Below are 25672 nucleotides of genomic sequence, written 5' to 3' on the forward strand. Positions count from 1 at the left end.
CTGCTGCTGGAGAATGTGAATTTTTGGGATTAATAAAGTATCTATCTATCTATCTATCTATCTATCTATCTATCTATCTATCTATCTATCTATCTATCTATCTATCTATCTATCTATCTATCTATCTATCTATCTATCTATCTATCTATCTATCTATCTATCTATCTATCTATCTATCTATCTATGATATAGTGCCTTTCCTATCTATCTATCTATCTATCTATCTATCTATCTATCTATCTATCTATCTATCTATCTATCTATCTATCTATCTATCTATCTATCTATCTATCTATCTATCTATCTATCTATCTATCTAGAGCTCTCTTTGTTCCCTGTGGAGCTCATGCACTGAATTTGGTTGTGGCTGATGCTGCAAAGGGATCTATTGATGTCACAAGTTACTTTGGGATTTTGCAAAAACTTTACAATTTGTTTTCAGCCTCCACTCAGAGATGGGCCATCCTGAAAAAACATGCTAGCATTACCCTGAAGATGTGGTCTGAAACAAGGTGGGAAAGTAAGATCAACAGCGTTGAGCCCCTGAGGTACCAAGCATCTGCAGTGAGAGAGGCTTTGATTGAGGTGACAGACCACACCAAAGACTCAGTCATAAAGACTGAGGCCCAGTCTTTGTCTGAGGAGGTGGGATCATACAGATTCAGCATTTGTACAGTGGTGTGGTATGACATCCTGAACCAAACCCACCATGTGAGCAAGCTCATGCAGTCTCCCAACATGCATGTGGATGTAGCGGTCAGAGACAGAGAGAGGTCTCCATAACTACAGGGCAACAGGCTTTGCATCTGCACAAATGTCAGCCAAGGATATGTGTGAAGACATGAACGTAGAGGCTGTTCTGCAACAGAAAAGACTGAGATCTACAAAGCGGCACTTCTCTTATGAATCATTTGATGAGCCACTGAGTGATTCCCTAAAGAAGCTGGAGGTGACCTTTTTTAATGTTGTTGTTGATGCTGCAGTGTCTTCCATCCAAGAGAGATTCACCACATTGGAAAATGTGGGAGAGAAATTTGGAGTACTGACACATTTTCCAAATCTCTCAAATGATGACCTCACTGAATAGTGTAAGGCCCTCAGTGCTACTTTGCTTTTTCAGGACCAATCAGACTTGGATGCCAGAGAGCTTGCACAGGAGATTAAGAATTTGCCTGACTTACCATCACAATCTATGACCTCTCTTGAGCTGCTGAACTTTGTGCATGACAGTGAACTCTCAGAAATATACCCAAATTTGTGGACTGCTCTGAGAATTGCAGTTACTCTACCTGTAACTGTGGCTTCAGCAGAGAGGAGCTTTTCAAAGCTGAAACTTGTGAAGACATATCTGAGGTCCACTATGTCTCAAGAACGCCTCACTGGCCTTGCCATCATCAGCATCAATCATGCAATTGCTGACCAGATTTCATATGATGACATTATGGATGACTTTGCATCAAGGAAGGCAAGAAAGATCCTGATTTAGATGACAATTATTTCATATCAGTGTGTGTTGTGCGAAGTGTAATCATGTTAATTGTGCAATTTAGGAATGCCTTATTTTAATTGTTTCTGCCTTTTATACTTATTTAATATAATAATTGTTATATGTATGTCTTATTTTGACTTCTGTGTGTGCTTGTTTTATATTTAAAGTTGTATTTCTTCCAATTTATATGTAAGTTATTATGTTTGTTTATGTATATACAGTATATATATATATATATATATATATATATATATATATATATATATATATATATATATATATATATATATATACTGCGGTGGGTTGGCGCCCTGCCCGGGATTGGTTCCTGCCTTGTGCCCTGTGTTGGTTGGGATTGGCTCCAGCAGACCCCCGTGACCCTGTGTTCGGATTCAGCGGGTTGGAAAATGGATGGATGGATGGATGGATATATATATATATATATATATATATATATATATATATATATATAATATGTTTATCTGGTTAAATTCAGTATGGTTCCGACAACAGTTTTTACAATAAAATTTGTTAATGTACAATCCTTAATATGTTTTATCGGTCTGTGCAGGGGGGGTATTGTGGGGGCACCAGAGGGGGTGTTCTTCCAGGGCACCAAACAGGCTAGGATCGCCCCTGGGTACCATAGCTGTTTCACAGTATTTATGTGAATAAATAATTTTGAGTTTCTGCATTCCCTGAGACATGTCACTTTAAAGAATACAGTGGAACCTCGGTTCACGAACGTCGGTTTACGACCGAAAAGTTCGCCAAACTTTTGCCTCGGTTCACGACCACACACTCGGTATACGAACAAGCCAGGTTCCCTTTCGGTTTGTACATGTTCAGTCTCTCCCTGTGCATTTCCTGTGCAGCGAGCAAGAGAGAGAGCAAGAGAGCGCGACACACACACACACACACACAGGCGCGAGAGAGAGTGAGAGAGAAAGAGAGAGCGCGACACACACACACACACACACACACAGAGGCAGCTCGAGAGAGAGGCAGCGCGAGAGACAGAGGCACACACACAGGCAGCGCGAGACAGAGAGAGCTGTGCACACACACAGGAGCACGTGTGAGAGAGGCGCGCACACACACAGGAGCGCTCTAGAGAGACACACACACAGGCGCTCCAGGCTCGCAAAAGAGAGACGCACACACACACACACACAGGTGTGGGAGAGAGAGGCGCGCACACACACAGGAGCACGCTAGAGAGACACACACAGGCGCTCCAGGCTCGCAAAAGAGAGACGCACGTACACACACACAGGCGCGAGAGAGAGCGAGAGAGAGAGAGAGAGCGAGCGAGGGACGCATAAGGTAGAGAAGGCTTGCTTATGTTTTCAGTTCTGTTTACAGTGATCGGTTTGTAGCCTGCATTGTTGCAATGTTACTTTTCTTGGTGGTTTATTAAATTACAGATTTTTCAAATGTTCATTTTTTCCCCTGTGTTTGAAACTCATTAAAAAAAGTGTTTTTAAAGAGCGGTTCCTAGCACTATAGTGCGAACTATTGCAGTGTTAGTTTTCTCTGTTGTTCAAGGTTGTTCAAGGTTTTCTCAGTGTTATTCAATGTTTTTACATTTAGTTTACCATTACGCTGTGCATTCTATGGTATAATTAACTATATTTGTGCTTAAAAACTAAAAAATATATATATTTACATACAGTTCGTACGGTCTGGAATGGATTAATTGTATTTACATACAATCCTATGAGAGAAATTACCGAGGTTCCACTGTACGTGTTTTTCTTGCTAAGCCACATATGTTAGCCTTCAAATCCACTAAAATGGCACATCTTTAAAGAAAAGGTTTATTTGAACTATGCAGCATCCTTTTTGGTTGTAAAAATCCATGGCAAAGTCTTTTTTGGGCAGTGACAGGAATATGTGAGTCATCGGTCACAACTTTGTTTGAGCCTGAGGTGATGATTGGAGGGCACACCACTCTTTCCAAAAGTCCTGGCTCACTCCTAGTTTATTTACTCCAAAAAAAGAGGATGAGGTGCCATCACCTGTTCCAAGATACCATAACTCAGACTCCAACATTCTTTTGGATTGGCACATATTTTCAAATTCTCAAGTCTTTTCTTTTTCTTACCGGTAACCTGAGAGGCTGCACTAATTTGTAACTATCGAATAAGTGAGGAGAGGTGACACATTCGGAGGCTGGGCAGCAGTAGTGGTCATTGAATGATCCAAGGTGGATTTTACCCCAGCAGTCCTGATTCTGTTCACACATCCAGACTGACCACAGCACACTTGCGGCTTTGGCTGGAGATGTCACATTTGCAGTATTGGAGTGCATCCTCTGCTTCTCTCGACTTCACTTATTAATATGCCACAAACGGCTTCTTCCTCGGGCCTTCATTGTCAATAAAAATGTAAACAATGCCATATTGAACCCCACAACATACACAATCAGATTTGTGTTTGTCTAAGGAACATTTAAAGTTTCAATTGTAAATGCAATGCATGTACAGCATATCCATATACAAGTGGGATACAAGTGCCCAGTGCGATTGGGTATTCAAGTGGGTCAAATCTTTAACAAAAACATTCTTGCAACCTCCTAACGAAAGACACAATTATTCAGGTCTGTTGGTTGTCCCTGTGCTCGTTGCATTTTTTACCTTCTCATTTCTTCCCACATCCCAAAGACAGGGAGCTTGAGTTGACTGGTGGCTCCAAATGGACTCCACACGGATGGCTGAATGTGTGCACAAGTGTTCCCTGTTAAGAACTGCTACCACATGCAGCCGTAGTTCCTGCTTTGCACTCATTGTTGCCAGGATTTGGATCCCTGTAACCCTAAATTGGAAAACCTAAGGAAGAAAATGGATCCAATAGATGGTAAAATTAGGCCAGTGTGAGCAAGCATGGTGATGCTATGCCTGTGAGTGTGCCCTGAAACTGACTGGCACCCCATTTAGCCTTGTACCTGATGTCACCAGGACAAACAGCAAGATAACAATTCTGACTGGTTAAAGTGAAAGCTGAATGAAAACACATGAATGGCGAATGAGGGATTTTGTAATACTGGGTGAACAAACAGAGAATAAAATGTTATTTTACAAGTTAGAGATGTGGGCGGCACGGTAGCGCAATGGTAGCACTGCTGCCTCACAGTTAGGAGACCCAGGTTGGCTTCCAGAGTCCCCTCTAAGTGGAGTTTGGATGTTCTCCCCGTGTCTGCGTGGGTTTCCTCCCACAGTCCAAAGAAATGCAGGTTAGGTGCATTGGTGATCCTAAATTGTCCCTGGTGTGTGCTTGGTGTGTGCGTGTGTGTCCTGTGGTGGGCTGGCGCCCTGCCCGGAGTTTGTTTCCTGCCTTGTGCCCTGCGTTGGCTGGGATTGGCTCCAGCAGACCCCTGTGACCATGTAGTTAGGATATAGCGGGTTGGACGGATGGAAGTTAGAGATGACAAAAAACAGAACCATTAAAGATGCCAAAAAATGAATCATATGAACACGTGAAAGCTGCTACCTCATACAGCAAATAAAGGCCACAATGGTAACATTCATCAGACACACTACTGAAAAGGGAGTGGGTTGATTGAGAGAAGAGAAACTCTTCAAGAAATGAAATAAAATTACAATAAATGGCAACAGATGTGCTTAACTATGCAGTGCAGGAATATGAAAAAGTCACAGAACCCAGCTTAATCCAAACTTAACAGCATAGAGCACAGGGCAGCCATCAGCTTTGGATTCCATGCTGCTCATGTACTTACGCTGGGCCAGTTAAGGGTCACCAACTAACCTGCACAACTTTGAGATATGGGAGAAAACCAGAGGTAAAATCCACCATAGCACACAGAGAACATACACATGTGGCGTAGAAGTTAGCCAGGCTGGGGTCAGAGTTATAAAACTTGCATATACACAAAAGAGGCTAGAAATGTGTATACGTAACTTTCTACACAAAAGTCTGGATTTATAATGAAAACTTGACAGGAGAGCTTGTGCATATTTATGGCCCCTCTGACCCAGTCATGACGACACTTTTGATTAAGTAGGGAAACGCAGCCAGACCAGCCAAGTGATAACTCATGAACATTGTAATTTATAACACTGAGCTGCTATGGTAATGTGCAGTGATGTGACAAAAATATTAAATCTCAAAACTGATGATCATGATGTAAAGACTCTATTTTAGTTCCCTTCAAAGGGGGTCAATTCTGCATATTTGCACTGAAGAATTTTTTTTTTTTAGTTTATATCAGCTACTTGTTGTCACTTCCCTTTGTTGTCAGTAACTGCATTAAGTAAAAACACAGGCGTAATTCACAGACAGCTAGGCCCTATAGCCTGTTCATGGCCTTATGGTTTGACACAACATGGCTTGTTTGAACACCATGCAGACCCTCATATACAAAGTGATGGAGCTTTTAGGGAACGGCAGGGTATTTTTCTTTTTTTTTTTTTGCCATGATGATGTCTAATTTATGAGCTGATTTGGGCTTTAAAGTTAGAAAGACAGACAACATTTTATATATATATACTAGGGGGCTTTGCCCCCTGCTCACTTCACTCGCCAACCCCCGTGTTTGGTTTTCCGGATATACACTTTTAAGATTGTTTTTTCTTTGAATTGTTGCTATTTCATTAGTTTCACTTTTATTTCAGAACTTCTGTAAAAACAATATTTGTAATCTTGCGAGTCCCAATATGCTGAATCTTTTTAATGAAGTCAGGATAGGTTTCTCTGTTTGGAATTTCAGCCTAGACAAAACAATCTACATCACAAGCATTTAATAATTTTTTTTTTACAAAGTAACAAAGTAAGTCGAGTTCTGCATTGGACTCCTGTCTGTAAAGTCGTGCTATTTTCCTCTCACAGTTCCAAAAGTACATGGGGTTACCAAGGTGATACCCCAGCTTTTGTCTAGGTTTTTGTACAAGGGCTAGACACAACGTTTTTGACTCCTGGGTAAATTTAGGTTTTTAAATAAGCAGACAGATAAATATATATACACTAGCAAAATACCTGCGCTTCGCAGCGGCAAAGTACTGCTTTAAAATTTTAAATAATAAACTGCGAGGCAGCAGCGCTACCCACTGCGCCACCGTGCCGCCTGAGGGAAAATGTACCAATAATTATTTGTTAAGGATCTCTTTGTATACCACATTGTCAGTTCGCCCCTCCGGTTGTAATATGATCAAACTGTGCACTGAGCTTACTCTTGAGCATGCAACGTATAGTTGGCCATGTGAAGAGCAGTCCTGCCTCAAATCAATGCCAAACTTTTGTAGGGTCTGTCCCTGAGACTTATTAATTGTCATTGCGAACCAGGAGCGTTACTGGAAATTGGAGGTGTTTAAATTGAAATGGGAGATCAAAGGGTATAACGGGGATGCGAGGAATAAAAACTCTCTCCCCTGAGCCACCGCCAGTAAAAACAGTTGCCTCAATTAGGTTCTTTTGCAAGCATGTGACCTGAAGTCTCATGCCATTACAAAGTTTCGGTGGCTGTAAGTTGGAAAGTTCAATATGGCGACCGACAGTGGTGTCATACCACCGAAATAATTACGTACATCGGTTTCGGTTATCTCAGGTAAGCTGCCTACCAAATTTCGTGAAGATAGGGCCATAAATAAGAAAGTTTAACATGGCGGACGTTGTCGACCGTTATGACCGTTATGTGTAGAATTTCAAAATGAAACCTGCTTAACTTTTGTAAGTAAACTGTAAGGAATGAGCCTGCCAAATTTCAGCCTTCTACCTACACGGGAAGTTGGAGAATTAGTGATGAGTGAGTCAGTGAGGGTTTTGCCTTTTATTAGAATAAATGTATATGTGTATGTATATATGTGTGTGTGTGTATATATATATATATGTGTTATATTATATATATATATATATATATATATATATATATATATATATATATATATGGTTTTGGCAGCCAAGCGCTTTTTTCCAACCTAGAAGACCTCTCTTCAGGTCCGTTTAATGATTGTATGTCTTCCAAGGTAGTTTCAATGCCATTTCCTGCACCGAGTCATCTCCCCTTTTATGAGTGACTGTGTTAGTGGCCGTACTTCGTACAGGTCTTTGAACGCACTGAATACTTGTAACTGGTGTCGCCCGTCAGCTACTTTCGACAGGGAATGGAAGCAATTGTCGAGTAACAAAAATTATTTGTAAGTGATTCCGCATTGAAGAAATAGTAAAAACTTGATCACTTTGGTCAATACTTAAAGAAATACACACAGCAAATGCAATTGAGAATACACCAGAATCTGTATGATTTAATTGTTGATGTGCGTCTTCATAAACTATGGGAGGTTTGTAAGGAAACAAAGCACGAAGGAAACGAAGCTGCTCTTCGGTGAGGTTGAATTTTTTATCAGCGTTTAAACTGTCATAGACATGAATTACAGCACCATCATGATAGGTACACACCCAGTGAGTCACTCGTTCAGTAGCTGCAGAAGGCAATATTTGAATATGTTTTGCATTTTGTTGAATGGGCATTATAGGTATGTCAGGAGTCCATATTAACAAAACCTCTTGAAGTTGGTAAATTGTATGCGCAGCTAAAATTTCATTGAATTTGCTCATGTGATCTGTTGATAAATAATCATTATTTACCAACTCATTCATTGCAAAATCTGACAGTGGTAAGATCACTCCTTCCATAACACTAAACACAAACACTAAGTAGACACTAACACTAAAAAACGGCAACACCGCCGGGAAGAACACTAAATGAGATAAAGTAAAAGTCTACTAAACTTGTTTATTATAACTGCTTTATTGTAGCAGGTGAAGGGACGCTGGCCCACGCTTGTTGTTGCTGCTCCTCCCTGTTAACAACACTTTTCGCAAAATTTGCTTTAATTCTGCAATTTCTTATGCTTGCTTTATTTCATTTATTGTACGTATAGTTCGTGGATACAGCTGACTTGAATTGCATGGATTTGGCTTAATATTTACAGATTTTATGGACTCCACTTTACTGGGAACAGCTGAGTCTGTGGATCACGGGATGAGACCTACGAACATTTCTTTGTACCTGGCGATCTAGCACCTCGGGATGATCTGTCTCCATGATTATATTCGCTATGCTGATCTGCTCCCGTTTCATCTTACAGTACTCTACGACCGGGAACTGATCTGATGTTCATACTAACCTGGTTTATGGCTTATGGCTCCGGGGCGATCACACCTGAAATTACCAAGCGTTACTGCTTATGGCTGTGTATTGGAACATCCAAATCCTGCTTCCTCCTCCTGCTGTGTTTTCTGCTGCTTGCTATCGCTGCTCACCTACGCTACCACACCCGCCTGTCCTACCGGCTCTGTGTGCTGTACTGCTTCTACATTGCTATCAGCTAAGTATCACTCACTATTTTAGCGCTTTGAGTACTGAGAAAAGCGCTATATAAATGTAATGAATTATTATTATTTATTATTAAACACTAAAGTACAAAAACGAAGTAGAAAGTAACACTAAACCGCAACACCGCCGGGAACACCGGCACACCGCGTCTACTAAACACTAAGAAACACTGAGTAGAAACACTAAAGGAAAAAATACTATTCAGTAAGTACCGCATCTACTAAACAGTAAATCAGTAAAGGAGAAAGGACGGCAAGACCGCGTCAGCTGTGGAGCTCAGCTCGGAGCGAAATGATGTGAATGAAATGAGGTGAATGGGAGGGAAGATGATCACGTGACTCCAACACCAGCCTTAACTCTCCGTCCCTCCACAAATACACAAACACAGCCACACGGATCCCAACTCTCATTTTTTTTGATATTGCTTATAAGTAGGGTGTGTCTTGCAAGACTCTCATTCTATGTTCCCGTGAGACGCACCGTGGCAGGTCTCTTTCGTCTCGCGGGTCTTTAAATAATCTTCAGAGAAAGATCACGTATCGTAGACTATCAGGACAGGGGACAGGATTTCTTTTTATAATAGACTAGCAAAATACCCGCGCTTCGCAGTGGAGAAGTAGTGTGTTAAAGAGGTTATGTAAACATATATATACATATTCATATATACATATATATACATATCTAAATATACATATATATACATACATATACACATCTACATATACATATATATACATATACAAATTTACACATCTACATATATATATACATATGTACATATATATATATATATAAATATATACATATCTACATATATACACATATATATACATATGCACATATATATATATAAATATAGACATACATATATACATACATACATTCTCACATATATATATATATATATATATATATATATATATATATATATATATATATATATATATATATATACTTGTATGTATATACATATCTATACATATATATATATTCACGGCATTCATAGTCTGAATCACAATCTGATTGTATGGGTGGTTACCTACCAGGTAACGCTTATGGTTGGCCAGCTAGTCAGCTAACATCAGCCACGGTGCCTTCAGTTGTGAGAAGCAGATCATAGAATGGTTGAAAATAGTTTACTGTCAAATAATGCAAAGAGTACGCGACACGTGTTTCGCCCTAATTCTTGGCTCATCAGGCGTACACACTCACTGCACTTCCTTACGGGAATCGAACCTCGGACATCAGCGCTTGAGGGGCTTCGCAGAGGTGAAGTATTGCTTTTAAATTTTAATTAAGAAGAAAAGAAAACCTTTTTAAATTGAGGGAAAATATACCAATAACGCCATTAAAGGCCGTCCTTTTTCCTTCACAGTCAGTTCACATGATTACGTGGGAGGGGTGATGACGCGATACGCAACCCCGCCTCCCACAGCCAGCGAGCTACAGTCCATTACAGTATATGGACAAAAAATAGGTTCCAGTTATGACCGTTACACTTTGAATTTCGAAATGAAACCTGCCTAACTTTTGTAAGTAAGCTGTAAGGAATGAGCCTGCCAAATTTCAGCCTTCCACCTGCATGGGAAGTTGGAGAATTAGTGATGAGTGAGTGAGTGAGTGAGTGAGTGAGTGAGTGAGTGAGTGAGTGAGTGAGTGAGTGAGTGATTGAGTGAGTGAGTGAGGGCTTTGCCTTTTATTAGTATAGATATATATCCATCCATCCATTTTCCAACCCGCTGAATCCGAATACAGGGTATATATATGAACAATAGGGGGCTCCACCAAGCCCTTAAAAATCCAGACAGGGCTTTACTTGCAAAATCCAATTCCCATGCAGCACTGCAGATGTTCAAATAGGGACTACTGATGAAGAACACTGCCACCAATTTATTTGGGGATGAACTGCTCCCAGCTTCTAGCTCTTCTCAGTCCATTATTTCCCCCAGCATCCCAGCCAGGATGGAAATTATAAGGCATCCTGGCAAGGTAATGTCTGTAACCCTGCCATCCTTCCATTATAGCTTCCCAGCCAGGCAAGAAATTATTATTTACTAGCCAACCCGCGGCGTAGCATACGCCGCATAATTATTTATTGATGGGTGAACACTTCCTGAACGACACAGTTGTCTAAACAGAAGTGAAAATAAAATTGAGCCTGGTGCATTCTTTAACTGCCTTGTAGCGCAGTGGTAGTGTTTCTGGTTAACACTAAGGAGACTGTGGAAGATTTTGGGTTCGCTTCCTGGTTCCTCCCTGTGTGGATAACGCTTTGAATGAAAGAAGTGAACATTTGCAAAATCCGTAACGGTGCGTTCAGTAAGTACAATGCACACGTGTTTAATTTGCCAGCCGTCTTTTCAGGTTTGGGCTTATTTTGCAGTGTTACCACTTGTGCATATTAAATCTTGAAATCCTTCGAGTAACTAATTAACTAACACATACCCACCCAGCTTGTGTGAAAAAAATGCGCCGGTTCTTTGATCATTTTTTTGCAGCCTATCAAAGACTTGCTGCCCCCAACTCCTCACCTGAGTTGCTGTCATCTGTGCACCTCTGAGCCACATTGTCCTTTCATTGTTTTTTGCGGTTTCGGCTGCTTTTCTATATATAATCCACCAAGTCACCCGACCACGGTAGTAGGAGGGGGGTGGGGAGCGTACACAAGGCAGGGACGTATTCAGAGGGAGTGTATAACCCGCACTCAGTGGGTATTCCTCGTTCGTGGGGAACAATTTGAGAAAGAGCTGTCAATCTGTCAATCCTCTCCGTGTCCGGGCAGGGTGAGGTTTCCCGTATTGAGTCAAATAAAGCAAGATTTGTGTGTGGCGAGTTGTTGTGTTCGAGCACATGAGCAGGCACTGTGAATGCCTTGAGAGCGTGGGTGGACGCGTGCCGGATGAATGAGTATCTATATAATATATAAATATATATATATATATATATATATATATATATAATATATATATATATATATATATATATATATATATATATACATATATATATATATATATATAATATATATATATATATATATATATATATAATGAGTATCTATATATCTTCTTAGATATAGACAGCGTCTGATAGTTCATCTGATGATACAACTATCATAGTTGTGATGGTTTTACACTCCAGCACATTGCGGTGAACGCTGGTAACAGTCAGGCGGGCAGGCGTATACAATTGGTGCTCTTAGAGTTGGTGGGCGTGTCTCTCTAGCGGTTTGAGTTCTTGGGCGGTGCTCTGTCATTTGTATCACACGGTCGGATGACTTGGTGGATTATATATGATGATGATTAAATGTTAAAATCTTTCGAGGAACTAATTAATTAACACCAACCCCGCTTGTGCATATTAAATGTTGAAATCCTTCGAGGAACTAATTAACTAAGTAACACCAACCCACCCACACAGCTTGTGTGAAAAAATGCGCCCGCACGGTCGGACAACTTGGTGGATTATGTATGATGAACATTTGCAAAATCCGTAACGCTGCTTTCAGTAAGTACAATGCACTTGCGTTTATATAGTAAAAGGCAAATTATCCGCGACAAACAAACTGTTATAAATGCTGCATACCAAGCCGCGGCGTAGTATACGTTGTATAATCACGCCGCTTTTTAAATGTTTTTAAGCAGAGGGAAAAAAATGAACATTTGCAAAATCCGTAACGCTGCTTTCAGTAAGCACAATGCACACGCGTTTAAGTTGTCGGCCATTTTTTGCCAGCAGTCTTTTCTGGTTTGGGCTGCTTTTGTAGTATTACCGCTTGTGCATATTAAATCTTGAAATCCTTTGAGGAACTAATTAACTAACTAACACCAACCCACCCACACACAGCTTGTGTGAAAAAATGCGCCCGTACTTTCATAATTTTGTTGCAGCCTATTAACTGTTTTAGACGCTGTATTCAGCAATTCACATCCGTGACAAACATGCCTCTTTTTACATGGTCCTGCATTGGTGGGCGGGAAACGTTTTCCCTGTTCCTGCAGGACCATCTAAGAAGATGCATGTTTGTCACGGAAACGAATTGCTGCATGTAGCGTGTAAAACAGTTTGCTATGGTGCACGCGGTCGTGCGTCGTAAGTGAAAAGTCAACGTGGCTCAGAGGTGCTACAGGTGCATTTGTACTGTAGCCCAGATGAAGATAAATGACGGCGTTTTTTCCCAGTCGATGCGTCCGAGTTGGTGGGCGTGGCTCTGCGAGTTGTCGTCGTAATCCAATGGTCTTAGAGTTGGTGGGCGTAGTTCCTTCCTGCGTGCGCCATGGGCGGCTTACTTGTCGGCGGCTTAGTGAATCCACGCCCCTTCCGGCGTGCTTTCCATGGGTGGCTACTTGTTTTCCGGCTTAGTGAATTATATATATAGATTTTTAATAAATATGCAAAAATCTCAAGTAAACTTTTTTCACGTTGTCATTATGGGATGTTGTGTGTAGAATTCTGAGGAAAAAATATAATTTAATCCATTTTGGAATAAGGCTGTAACATAACAAAATGTGGAAAAAGTGATGTGCTGTGAATACTTTCCGGATGCACTGTAGGTTAGGTTAGGTAGACTTTATCCATATTACTAACCGAGAATGCTAAACCGGATGATGGACGCAGGCACATCCGGCAATGGGCCGTAGCTGCAAAAAGACGTACTGCGCAGGTGCAAAAAGAGTCCGTGAGGGTCGGCTGAGGAGCCGAGAAAGGCGGATAGAAGAGGGCGAGAGAGGCGGATGAGGGGCCGCGAGAGGCGGACAAGACTACAGAAAAAAGGAGTGAGCACAGGAAAAATTGAGAAATGAGGCGCAAAGAGCACCGAAAAAAGGAAACGGCACATAAAAAAGTATTCAAACGCAAGCAAAGCACGAAACACATTGCACACGAAACTAGACCCAAAAAAAAAAAAAAAAAAAAAAAAAAAAGAGGCCCGCGCACAACAGCAAGGCACCCCCCCCCCCCCCCCCCTACAGGCACCGGACGGGACACACACCAAGAGGGGGATTCAACAAGCCCATGGAACACAAAAAAAAAGAACACAAAACCACCCCACAGACCCTACAAGCAAGGGACGGGACACACACAAAGAGGGGGATTCAACAAGACACAGGAACACAAAAAGAAAGAAGACGCTCGCGCGACAACAATCCTCAACCCCCCCAACACACACACACACACATCCATAAGAAGTGACACCCAAAGCCACATATTCTAAAGTGAACATCAACACCTTCACACTAGACAGCATAGGTGTCAGCATAGGTGGATCTCCTTACAATAAAGCACTATTAACCGTTCAACTGCAGAAAAAGAAACATTAACAGTGACTGCGATCCTTCTTATTACTTATCCATATTTCGCATGCTGAGAAAGAAACAAGTCATGAATACACGGTCACGGGTACAAAACGAAAAGGAAAGGATAACAGGAACAAACACACGAAAACGAAAGAAACAACAAAATAGACGGCTATGCAGCATAGGTGGATCTCCTTACAATAAGGCACTATTAACCGTTCAACCGCAGAAAAGGCTCCATATTAACAGTGAGTGCAATACTCCTTATTACTTATCCATATTTCTAAAATAAAAAATGTCTCGACTCCAAAAACGCAAAGCTCAACTGAAGCTTCTAACTAACGATGTACCTAAAAGTAAAAACTTTATGAACTGCATTAGATCCTACAATGGTTCATTTGCTTTTGCATATACCGGAGTAAATATCAGGCCACCAAAAGGCAATGGCCCATACTACTTTCGCATATGTGCACAAATACTGCATCGCATTGGAACAGTGCACCCTGAAACAAATCAACAACGCAAATATGCACAAATCTACATCCTAGATCCACATGACGCAAACTATCAATCAAAGTGCTGCATCGCAACAGGCACGGATTCAAAACGAAACACCTCCCGTCTCAGACATACGTTAATGGCAGCGAAGGCTACAACGGGCTTCTCACACAGCACAGGCAAATCGATTACAGCTCCAAAACAACACGTCCCAAACACTACACATGCAACAACGCGCCTCTCCAACGGCACAAGAAAAACATACACCAGTAAAATTCATTCGGATTAATGAATGTCATTTGCAATCATTGTCATTCAGTTCACTTCCCTGAAGAAACAACTGGCAATACAAGTTATACATTTACACGTTGTTGTCAAAAGGGTCAAATTAGACTGCCTTCTTTACATTCATATACTGAATATCTACAGAGGCTTATAACTGACGATGTACCTGAAAGTGAAATCTTTATCAACTACATTAGATCCTACAAATCGGTATCCACTATGAACATTAACGGTGGCACTGCACGTGACATCCGTCTTGAAAAAATGTTGTTTATTGATGAATGTTCAATGGCATGAAGTCACTTACTCAACACCATTCAGAAACTTCTACAAACGTTTATGAATAATAATATTCGATTTGAAGGAAAGGTACTTTTATGAGGAGGAGATTTTAGACAGTGATTAGCTATTCTTCCAGATGCCATGCACTCAGCTATTGTTCAGTGCACCTTAAAATACGCAGTACAAAACGAAAAGGAAAGGATAACAGGAACAAACACACGAACACGAAAGAAACAACAAAATAGACGGCTATGCAGCATAGGTGGATCTCATTACAATAAGGCACTATTAACCGTTCAACCGCAGAAAAGGCTCCATATTAACAGTGAGTGCAATACTCCTTATTACTTATCCATATTTCTAAAAGAAAAAATGACTCGACTCCAAATACGCAAAGCTCAACTAAAGCTTCTAACTAACGATGTACCTAAAAGTAAAAACTTTATGAACTGCATTAGATCCTACAATAGTTCATTTAATATGCACAAATCTACATCCTAGATCCACATGACGTAAACTATCAATCAAAGTGCTGCATCGCAACAGGCACGGATTCAAAACGAAACACCTCCCGTCTCAGACATACGTTAATGGCAGCGAAGGCTACAACGGGCTTCTCACACAGCACAGGCAAATCGATTACAGCTCCAAAACAACACGTCCCAAATACTACACATGCAACAACGCGCCTCTCAAACGGCACAAGCAAAACATACACCAGGAAAATTCATTCGGATTAATGAATGTCATTTGCAATCATTGTCATTTAGTTCACTTCCCTGAAGAAACAACTGGCAATACAAGTAATACATTTACACGTTGTTGTCAAAAGGGTCAAATTAGACTGCCTTCTTTACATTCATATACTGAATATCTACAGAAGCTTATAACTGACGATGTACCTGAAAGTGAAATCTTTATCAACTACATTAGATCCTACAAATCGGAATCCACTATGAACATTAACGGTGGCACTGCACGTGACATCCGTCTTGAAAAAATGTTGTTTATTGATGAATGTTCAATGGCATGAACAAACGTTTATGAATAATAATATTCGATTTGGAGGAAAGGTACTTTTATGAGGAGGAGATTTTAGACAGTGATTAGCTATTCTTCCAGATGCCATTCACTCAGCTATTGTTCAGTGCACCTTAAAATACGCAGACAATTGGCATTGCTTTCAAAAGATACAGTTAGTAAAAAAGATACGATGTCCAGAACCAGATCATAACAATTGCTTATTACAACTGAGAGATGGTACACTCACCAAAACAGATGGACTTCACCCACATATTATTACAATTCCTCAAGCCTTTATCTGCGACGACTTAGTTACAGAGAGATTTGGAACAGCAATCTCATTAGACCAAATGCCCCTTTTAACACAACGCACTATATTATGTCCAAAAAATATTAATGTGGAAAACATAAATACCCAAGTCATTCCATTACTTCCTGGAAAGACACAACTCTTTCTAAGCTCTGACAAACTTGACTCTGATCACAACAATAACCATCTTAAATGACCTTACAAGTTCTGAGCTGGAATTACCTTTTACACTTAAACGGCGTGTACAAAGAAATTTTCAAATAAACCTTTACACTGTGCCACACACTTTATTGGGTGCTTTCTATTTGCATCATCTACACCGTCACACTATTCTATATCTCATTCATACATCACGCTCTTTGTCATTCCCAACACCAGGGGTTGGCGAGCGAAGCGAGCAGGGGGCGGAGCCCCCTAGTTATTTCAGAAAGTAATTGGTTGGCAACAGAAATATTGAGAAAACCACTGGTAGTAACCATTGCTGAGCAGAATGCCAGTCCATCACACGCAGTCAGTGGGCAGTTTTAGGGTCAACCAATCAACCTAACCTGTACATCTTCACACTGTGGAAGGAGAAATGCATTAGTCAACAAAAATTCACATAGGTACTGTGAAATAATCAGCCTTAACAAAGGAAAAAGGTTTGGGACAGCCATACGTCAGAGTTCCAGCCTGAACTAAACTAATGTTCCAAATATGGTGGCTTTAAAGGCCATGATTGGAAGTGACATGGAAGTGACGTTCCTCTGGGCACTGGAACCAGAAGTGATGTCTTCACAGTTGAACCAGGCAGGTTTTCCCATGTTTGGTCTGTAAAGACAACAGAAAAGGGTTTAGTGCACCCTGCCACTCCCTGGCCTGGCGTGGAATTACCTTCATTTGGGCCATACAGCTTCCTTCTACTTGCACTTGCACTTGTGTAACAGTACCAAGAGATTGTGCAAACTCTGTTTAGACAGCGAGATGTTTTGTATTGGCTGTCTTGCTGTTCTTGTTCCTAATAACAAATCGGGACCCAGACTACCTAAACTGTACTTCAGCCAAACTGGCTACTATGACACCAAGTTAAATGTTTATACGTTTACTTAATTTGATAATAATGACATTTCTGCAACGTTCAGCCACAGTAGAAGGAGAATACTCATGGAGCTTGGCAGATAGCTATTTACTGTCACCATTATTCCAGACTGTATAATTGTGCCAAATAAAACTAATGAATCAACGATTGCATGTACGGCATGTCAAATCAAACTCTACTTTGATACGCATTGAGGGTGGTACATATCTCCAAGGGAATGTGTTCAAATCTTGGCTTGATTTCAGTCTTTGTGGAGTTGGCACATTCTTTCTGTGTCAGTTCAGGTTCTCCAGTTTTCTCCCTTTTAATCCAAAGACATACATGTTAGGTTACCTGACACCTTACAATTGACACCATATGGGTGAGTACACTCTGTAATGGACTGGTATGCTGTCTAGGGTTGAATCCTTTTGTCCCATGTAACCCTAGACTAAGCTGGTCCAGTACTGAACGCTGAATCTACACAAATCTAGCAGTCTTCTAAATTATGAACTGAGAAAGAGTTAAATAAAGCTTCCTCCTGAATGCACAATTCTCCTTTGTTTATTTCTATTTGACAAACAACATCCCATTTCAATTTATCAAAATTTCATGCGTTTCTGGTAAAGGAAATTTCTCGTCACGGGAAATTAGTCTTTGTTGCTTCCTAAACTGTTTGTAGAAAACTGACCCACCACAGACAAAGCAGATTTCAGAAAACAATGTAATGTGAAACGTGAGGCACGTTAATGCAGGTACAGGAGTGAATTGTTTTTCTGGTTCAAATGTATACAGCCATGCCTTAGCATTTTGCTTTTCTATAAATTACATTAAGCCTCTTCCAACTTTCTCTTTGCTTTGGATTGAGCTTCCCACTACATTCAGGTCTATCATCGAGTAATTAAGTAGAAGACCACAAGCTTACGACATCACATCTGATTGCTTGAGTTTACAGTTCTCAGCTCTTCTTTCTGAGGCATAGTTTGCCTTCAGTGAACTCGATGACTCAATCAAAGAAGAAAAAGACGGAAGGACTGAAAACTTGTTACCCAATGTCAACGTTGACAAGGGTCCTGGAATGTCTTCTACTGATAGTAAGCAGCAAGTCAGAAAAAGAGCCAGCTTTAAATCAGAAAGCTCTCATAGTGTCCACCTTACATAGGAGTCTGGGGCTAATGGCAGCCATGTCTTAATGAAGGTCCTTCAGCTGAACAGTGGCCACTGGATGAGACTCTTGTTGACAGCTTGAATTCTTTGGCAGATGAAGCATTTTTTCTGACCGCGCTTGCAGTAAGACAACTAAAATCCACAGTTCTGGCAGTTTGATCCATTCAGTGACACTTACAAGTCTGCCAAAGGATGAATCAGTGCCTTGGAGCATATTTCTCCTGCAGCTGTGTTTGACATTCCAGGATTCTCCATTACTGCTCCCCTGTGCCAACTGGATGTTCACTTGTAACAGATTTGTTTCAAACAGATAAGCTTCTTGAGCTGTCATATCATTTGGCACTAAAATATTTCTGGGCCAAATTTTTTTCAGCTAACTACACTACAATGACAGTAAATTTTGCTGCAGATTTAGTAGTATTGAGAACAAAGAGCTGTCTAACCATCATCATCGCCATTACACTTAAAAGTTACTGGTTAGCTTTGTGATAAGAGGTCCATGGTGCTGTGCAGGTTTTTTAAATAAGTAATTGAGTCCAAAAAGGGTGCAGATGGGCACATGACGGTGCTGCTCTGGGGTTGATTGTGGTACTTGGCTTATTCAATTGTCTCTGTTACACAAAACTGTTCAACAAACTAATAGCAATAATTGAATGTACATTACCAAGTAATTATTAAAACTGTTTTGTTTTAGAAATTAATCACAGAGTTATTCCTGCTTTACAGAAAAATATTAATATGCTTAAAGGAAATATGTAATCTTTTGATAATACGCAGTTCATTTCAGTTCAAATTTTTAATCGTGCAACTACAACAAAAGCCCTAGTAGGGACAATATCTGAATAACTCAAGAAAAAGCAGCTGAGGATGAAGTTTTGTTCTGTTATTACACCACTAGGTGGAGATAGATAGGATGTGAGGTGCACAAAAAGAGGGAAGACAAAAAAAGAAGGAAGATGTAACACTGAAAAAATTTATATTACTAGTACTTTCCTGCTATTGTTGTATTAAATCTTTAACCTTTTGGGGCATTGAGTCATTTCTGTTACGTCTCTGTCAGGCATCCTACCTTGGCTGGGGTTCAAATTCATGTTTTGTGTCTCTTTTGTTAATTTTTGATACTTTGATTTACGTGTATCATTCTACAGTATGTATTTGTTATGTTTCATGTGTTATGTAGGTGGTTCCCTGATGAGGCATCAGGAGCATTCCCTCTACCCTATAAAACCAGAGACTCTTTCAAAGTTCCTGACAGCTCATTTTGAAAGTGTCAGGGAGCTGGTGAGTGTACTTGTGCTTATTGTGAGGTTTTGAATGTTTTTCTTTTTGTCCTTGTTTTTGGAACTTCGTTTTGAGACTCGCTTCATTTGGATTGCTTCCATGTGACAGGCAATTCTGAAGCTTGACTGTGATTGGCATCTTTTTTTGGTGAAGAGTAAATCATTTATTTTATAAAGATTCAGTACTTGCCCTTATTACTAGCCGGGGTTTGATGGTGAAATCCCCCTCTGTGGAAGTGCTTTTGGAACTTATTGGGATTTATGTGCTTTGAGACTCCTAGTCCATAATAATTTTCATTCTACCCCTAGTCAACGTAATATATAAAATGTGATTGATCATCAGCATTGAGACAATGAGGTTAGGGAAAAATATTCTGTATGAATTTGTAAAGTGCTTATGACTGTGTCAGTCTATTTAACTAAGACACTCCAGGACATTACTGAGGGAACAATGAGAAACCAGCAATGAATACATTATTTTGTTCTCTATAAGAAAATATATGTGAGAAGTTCTTCTTTAGGTACAGATGTGTGCCAAAGACCTTTAATCTGTTTAACTATTTTGGCATCTTTATTAACTCTAGAATTACCAGAGCCTATGAAAAAACTCGTAGATCCAGCCCACCTTAAATCGCTTCTTAAAACCGTTCTCACCTCTCCACCAGCGTCTTTTGTCATCTAAATGTACTGATAAAGACAAGCTGCCAGCAGCCGGCTATTCCATCCCCCCACCGACTTAGAACGTAAACGAGCTTTTCCAAGCTCATGCCTTGATTGATTATCTGGGAGTGAAGTGAAGTTTTAGAGTGGAAATAATAGATTGTTATTTAGAACACACGCATTTCATATGTGTTGCATTTCTACAGTAATCTGTGTAAACACATTGTTAAAACAGAAACGTTTTTTATATTCTAGTAGCAAATGACAAAATGTAGGCATAAACTATATAATGTAGGAAGCCTGAAGTCCAAATATCAAAGAAACACTTTCACAAAAAGTACAAAAAAAAGCCACTGCCAAAAAAAGCCTCCTTAGTGTGTGACATTGACACTCATTAGCTATCACTGTTTCCGTGGCGCAACAGTATCAGTCGTTGATTGGGAATCAGAAGGTTGTGAGTTTGATTCTGCACAATTACCTTTTGAGAAGTGTTCTTATTTTCACTATTTTAGAAAAAAAAAGATACATTTGATTTCAGTCTATAACAGCCGGTGTAATTTATGATATTTGTTAATTTTAGCTTTGTTTATTTTTTTTTTAATTCACTTTTCATTGTCTCAGTCCCGTTCAAAATCCTTCCATCTGACACTGCTGCTTTCACATAAAGATGCGCTATAGTTCTGCAGTGTATCACGATACATACGACCGCGTGTTTTTTTCCCCCAGTATTGCCAGTCCCCACGTGTTGCTGTATGCTGTTTCTTTTGTACTCCAAGACATGCAGAGGAAAGCATAGTAAAGAGCAGTAACTTCAGCACTATATGCAATCACCAGACACTCCCCATCTGACACTGCTGTTTTCACATAAAGACGCGCTAAAGCTCTGCAGTGTACTTGTGACTGCATTGTCGTACCGATGCTTGCGAACTGAAGTGTCTGCATGCACTTTTCGTGGCATTATACGTGTATTTTTTGAGCATGCCCATGTAGCTCAAACACGGAACATATGTTGATGTAAAAGTATAACAAAACAAGTGCTTATTTTATTCAAGACTATAACCGAAGCAAAATGAAAGCAAGTTACAGTAGGCGGTTGATATGACAGCTTGCGTGGTGGAATGCTAAGAACTGCTGATTTCCATTCTGTGCTATATAACTGTTAACATTTGAATCTGATGATTGCATATAGCGCTGTCTTATTCAGTGTGCGCAAGAACATGCAGGTGGCCAGTTGCTGCGTGCTACAACGCATATTTTAAAACAAGAAAGAGACAAATATATGTGACGTTTTGAAGAAATCATTTTATGACGCGAATAGTACCAATCAGAAAACATCGTCGAAGTAATGCAATATTATTTGAAAACGAACAGCGTCAGATCGGGTGTGAAGTTATACTGGCGCTGTTTGAGTCAGATCAGAAGCTGAATAAGCTGAAAAAGCTCCTGTTCTGACTCTAAGTAAAAAAGCATGAATTAATCAACAGAAATAACCGCGATTGACATTTTAAACTTAACGATTTACAGTACATACCAATTTATAAGTTTAATGTCCGTTTGAGGAAAAAAAAAACACTTTCTCCAAAGCAGGGAATCGAACTTAGGTCTCTGTAGGGCAGCTGTGCCCCAACTCAGCAAACCGTAGCATTAAGCCACAGAAGCTATTGTATCATCCTTGCACCTTTTGTGAAAGTGTTTATTTGATGTTTGGACTTCAGGCTTCACAGATTCTATAGCTTATGCCTACATTTTGTAACATTTATTACTAAAATATGAAAACATTTCTGTTTTAGCAATGTGTTTACACAGATTACTGTAGAAACGGAACACGCATGAAATGCATGTATTCCAAATAGCTATCTATTATTTCCATTCTAAAACTCCAGCAGTTCAGTCACTCCCAGATAATCAAACAAGGCATGAGCTGGGAAAACTTAGTGAATGTTCTGCGACGGTGGGGGATGGAACAGCCGGCTGCTCGCTGCTCCTCTTAATCGGCACATTTAGAAGACAAAAGAGAGGTGAGAACGGTTTTAAGGTGGACCAGATCTACAAGTTTTTTCGTAGACTCTGGTAATTCTAGTGTTAAGAGATAGCGGTATTAAAAATTATACCATTAATCTGCATGCCAGTTGGTGTAAACTGAAGTTCTTCTTGACTGTATAATGCATATTAACCTAACGTATTTAAGAAAATTGATTTGTTATATTCCTCAGTCTTGTCATGCTGAACTGAGCTACTCACATAGTAGGCTTCCTCAAACTTGTTGTAATAACGAACATCAATCTTTAGATCACATTATTAAGCATGATCTCGACTCTTATTTATTTATTTCACTGATGGCAAAAAAATTATTTATAAAGAAGCTTCAGGCCATTGCCCTCTGTTCATGAGTCTCCCTTGATACTAAACCATAAAAATTGGAAACTTTAATGGGTCTCTTACTTTTCCAGTAGAATTCTTTCAGCTTAAAGGTGATTCACATACACGAGGACATCAGTGAAAATAAAGGGGAAGTGCATTTAGACTGAAGCTCAGAAGCACTTCTTTATGCAAAGAGTTGTGGGAAATTTGAACAGACTACATGTAGTTGAAACAGAAACCAGGACAACCTTTAAGAAGAATCAGGATGAGATACACTGCAGACTTTAAGCAGCCTACACCCTTTGGTATACGGAGCTTGCACACTTTTACTTTCATAATTGGCACCCAGTGGGTAACAGCACCCAATCAGTATCAGGCCCTCAGTGTTCAAAGCGTGTGCCCCTTAACTGTCATAAATGGTGCCCCTCAGATGAAGCCTAATAAATTTACCAGCTCTGTCTACTGCCAACAAAACTGGCATGACTCAACAAGTTACAACTAGATCACAGGTGTCGAATTCCGGTCCTCGAGGGCCGCAGTGGTTGTATGTCTTCATTCTAACTATCTTCTTCATTAGTGAGACGTTTTTACTGCTAATTAACTTCTTTTGCTTTAGTTTTAATTAACTTGACTCAGGCCCCTTAATTGTCTCTTTTTCCTTAATTAGTAGCCAAACAATAATGACACATCAAACAAGCCACCATATGACAGAAAAAAACAGAAAAATCAACAGATTTGGAAATGTCTGCTGTGGCAGAATGAGAGCAGCAACAAGCCATTGAATTAAATAACGGGTTTAATTAACAGCAAGAATAAGCTTCTCATTAAGAGACTGGTTGGAGTGAAATTGGTTGGAGTTTGAAATCCCAGTTTAGCTGATCATCTGTTGGCTCATTTTGGTTTGGCTGCGGTAGGCTGGTGCCCTGCCTGGGGTTTGTTTCCTGCCTTGTGCCCTGTGTTGGCTGGGATTGGCTGCAGCAGACCCCCATGACCCTGTAGTTAGGATATAGCGGGTTGGATAATGGATTTCTGTTTGGCTGCCATTTAATTAACAAATCAATTCAGAGGCCTGAATCCTTAAAAAAAGGGCCATTGAAATGAAGGGAAAAGGAGTTAATTAGCAGTGAAAACTACTCACTGATTAGGAAAAGGGTTAAAATGAAAACCTGTAGCCACTGCGGCTCTCCAGGCCCGGAGTTCGACACCCCTGAATTAGATAGAGAGTCATGAAAAAGGGACAAAGAAGAGACACGCTATTACAATACATCCATCCATCCATTTTCCAACCCGCTGAATCTGAACACAAGGTCACAGGGGTCTGCTGGAGCCAATCCCAGCCAACACAGGGCACAAGGCAGGAACCAATCCTGGGCAGGGTGCCAACCCATCGCAGGACACACACAAACACACCCACACACCAAACACACACTAGGGCCAATTTAGAATCGCCAATCCACCTAACCTGCATGTCTTTGGACTGTGGGAGGAAACAAGAGCGCCCGGAGGAAACCCACGCAGACACGGGGAGAACATGCAAACTCCACTCAGGGAGGACCCGGGAAGAGAACCCGGGTCTCCTAACTGCGAGGCAGCAGCGCTACCACTGTGCCACCATGCCGCCCATGCTTCAATGTTCAGCAGCTTTTTCCCGCTTGCGGGCCCATCGTGGGTTAAAGGGCAGGTGTGTATGTGAGGTTTCGGCATCTATGGCGCTGTGTTTCTGCAATCTTTGTCTGAGGATTACCAGACCAGGCCAGCATGCTTGAGACCTGTTCTGCCTGGATCAGCCGACGTGTTGCCTCCCACCCTTCATCCAAGAAGCAGAGTTCGCCGAGGGAATAATCCCAGACTGCTCCACCCTATCTCTTGTATTCCAGAGAATGCTACTCCAGCAGCTGCAGTTTTTATGACTCTACCAGCTAAGGTAGCATTGATTAATGCACACTCTATCACAAGTAAGTCTTTAATCTTGAATGACTTTTTTACTTGCCATAAGTTGGATTTCATGTTCCTGATGGAGTCTTGGCAGCGTGACTCTGAGTTCACTTATCTGATTAAATTGTGCCCTGAGAACTGCTCTTTCATTAGCACGCCGCGGCTCTTTGGTCATGAGGTGGGATCACTGTGGTTTTTAAGAAAGTTGTTTCTATGTCATTCTGTTACTACCATTCCATACAAGACTTTTGAACTTCAGATTGTTAAAGTTGGGTTTGTGTAACCCCGATATACTGTATTTTAATTTATCGTCCACCTGGTGCGATTAATTCTTTTCTTATTGATTTTCAAGATTTTTTATCCACCATTACTAAGCTGGACAGAAAATGAATGCTTGGTGATTTTAACATTCACGTGGATGATATTTTATGTAGTGTGGCTTCCGAATTTTTGTGTATCACTGACTCTTTAATTTTGTACAGTGGGGGGACACACATTGGATTTAATTTTTTCATATGGAGTCACTTTGATTGATGTAACTATTTGTGACGTAACCTTTAGTGAAAATAAGAGTGTTTTGTTTGACTTGTCTTCTAATTTAGAGTTGGCTCCTTGTCTTAATTCTAGGCTTACTCGTTATAGTAATAATTCCGTGATTAATCAGTTTGTTGATTTTT

This window comes from Erpetoichthys calabaricus, chromosome 1 (genome assembly GCF_900747795.2).
Source record: "Erpetoichthys calabaricus chromosome 1, fErpCal1.3, whole genome shotgun sequence".
Lineage (NCBI taxonomy): Eukaryota > Metazoa > Chordata > Cladistia > Polypteriformes > Polypteridae > Erpetoichthys > Erpetoichthys calabaricus.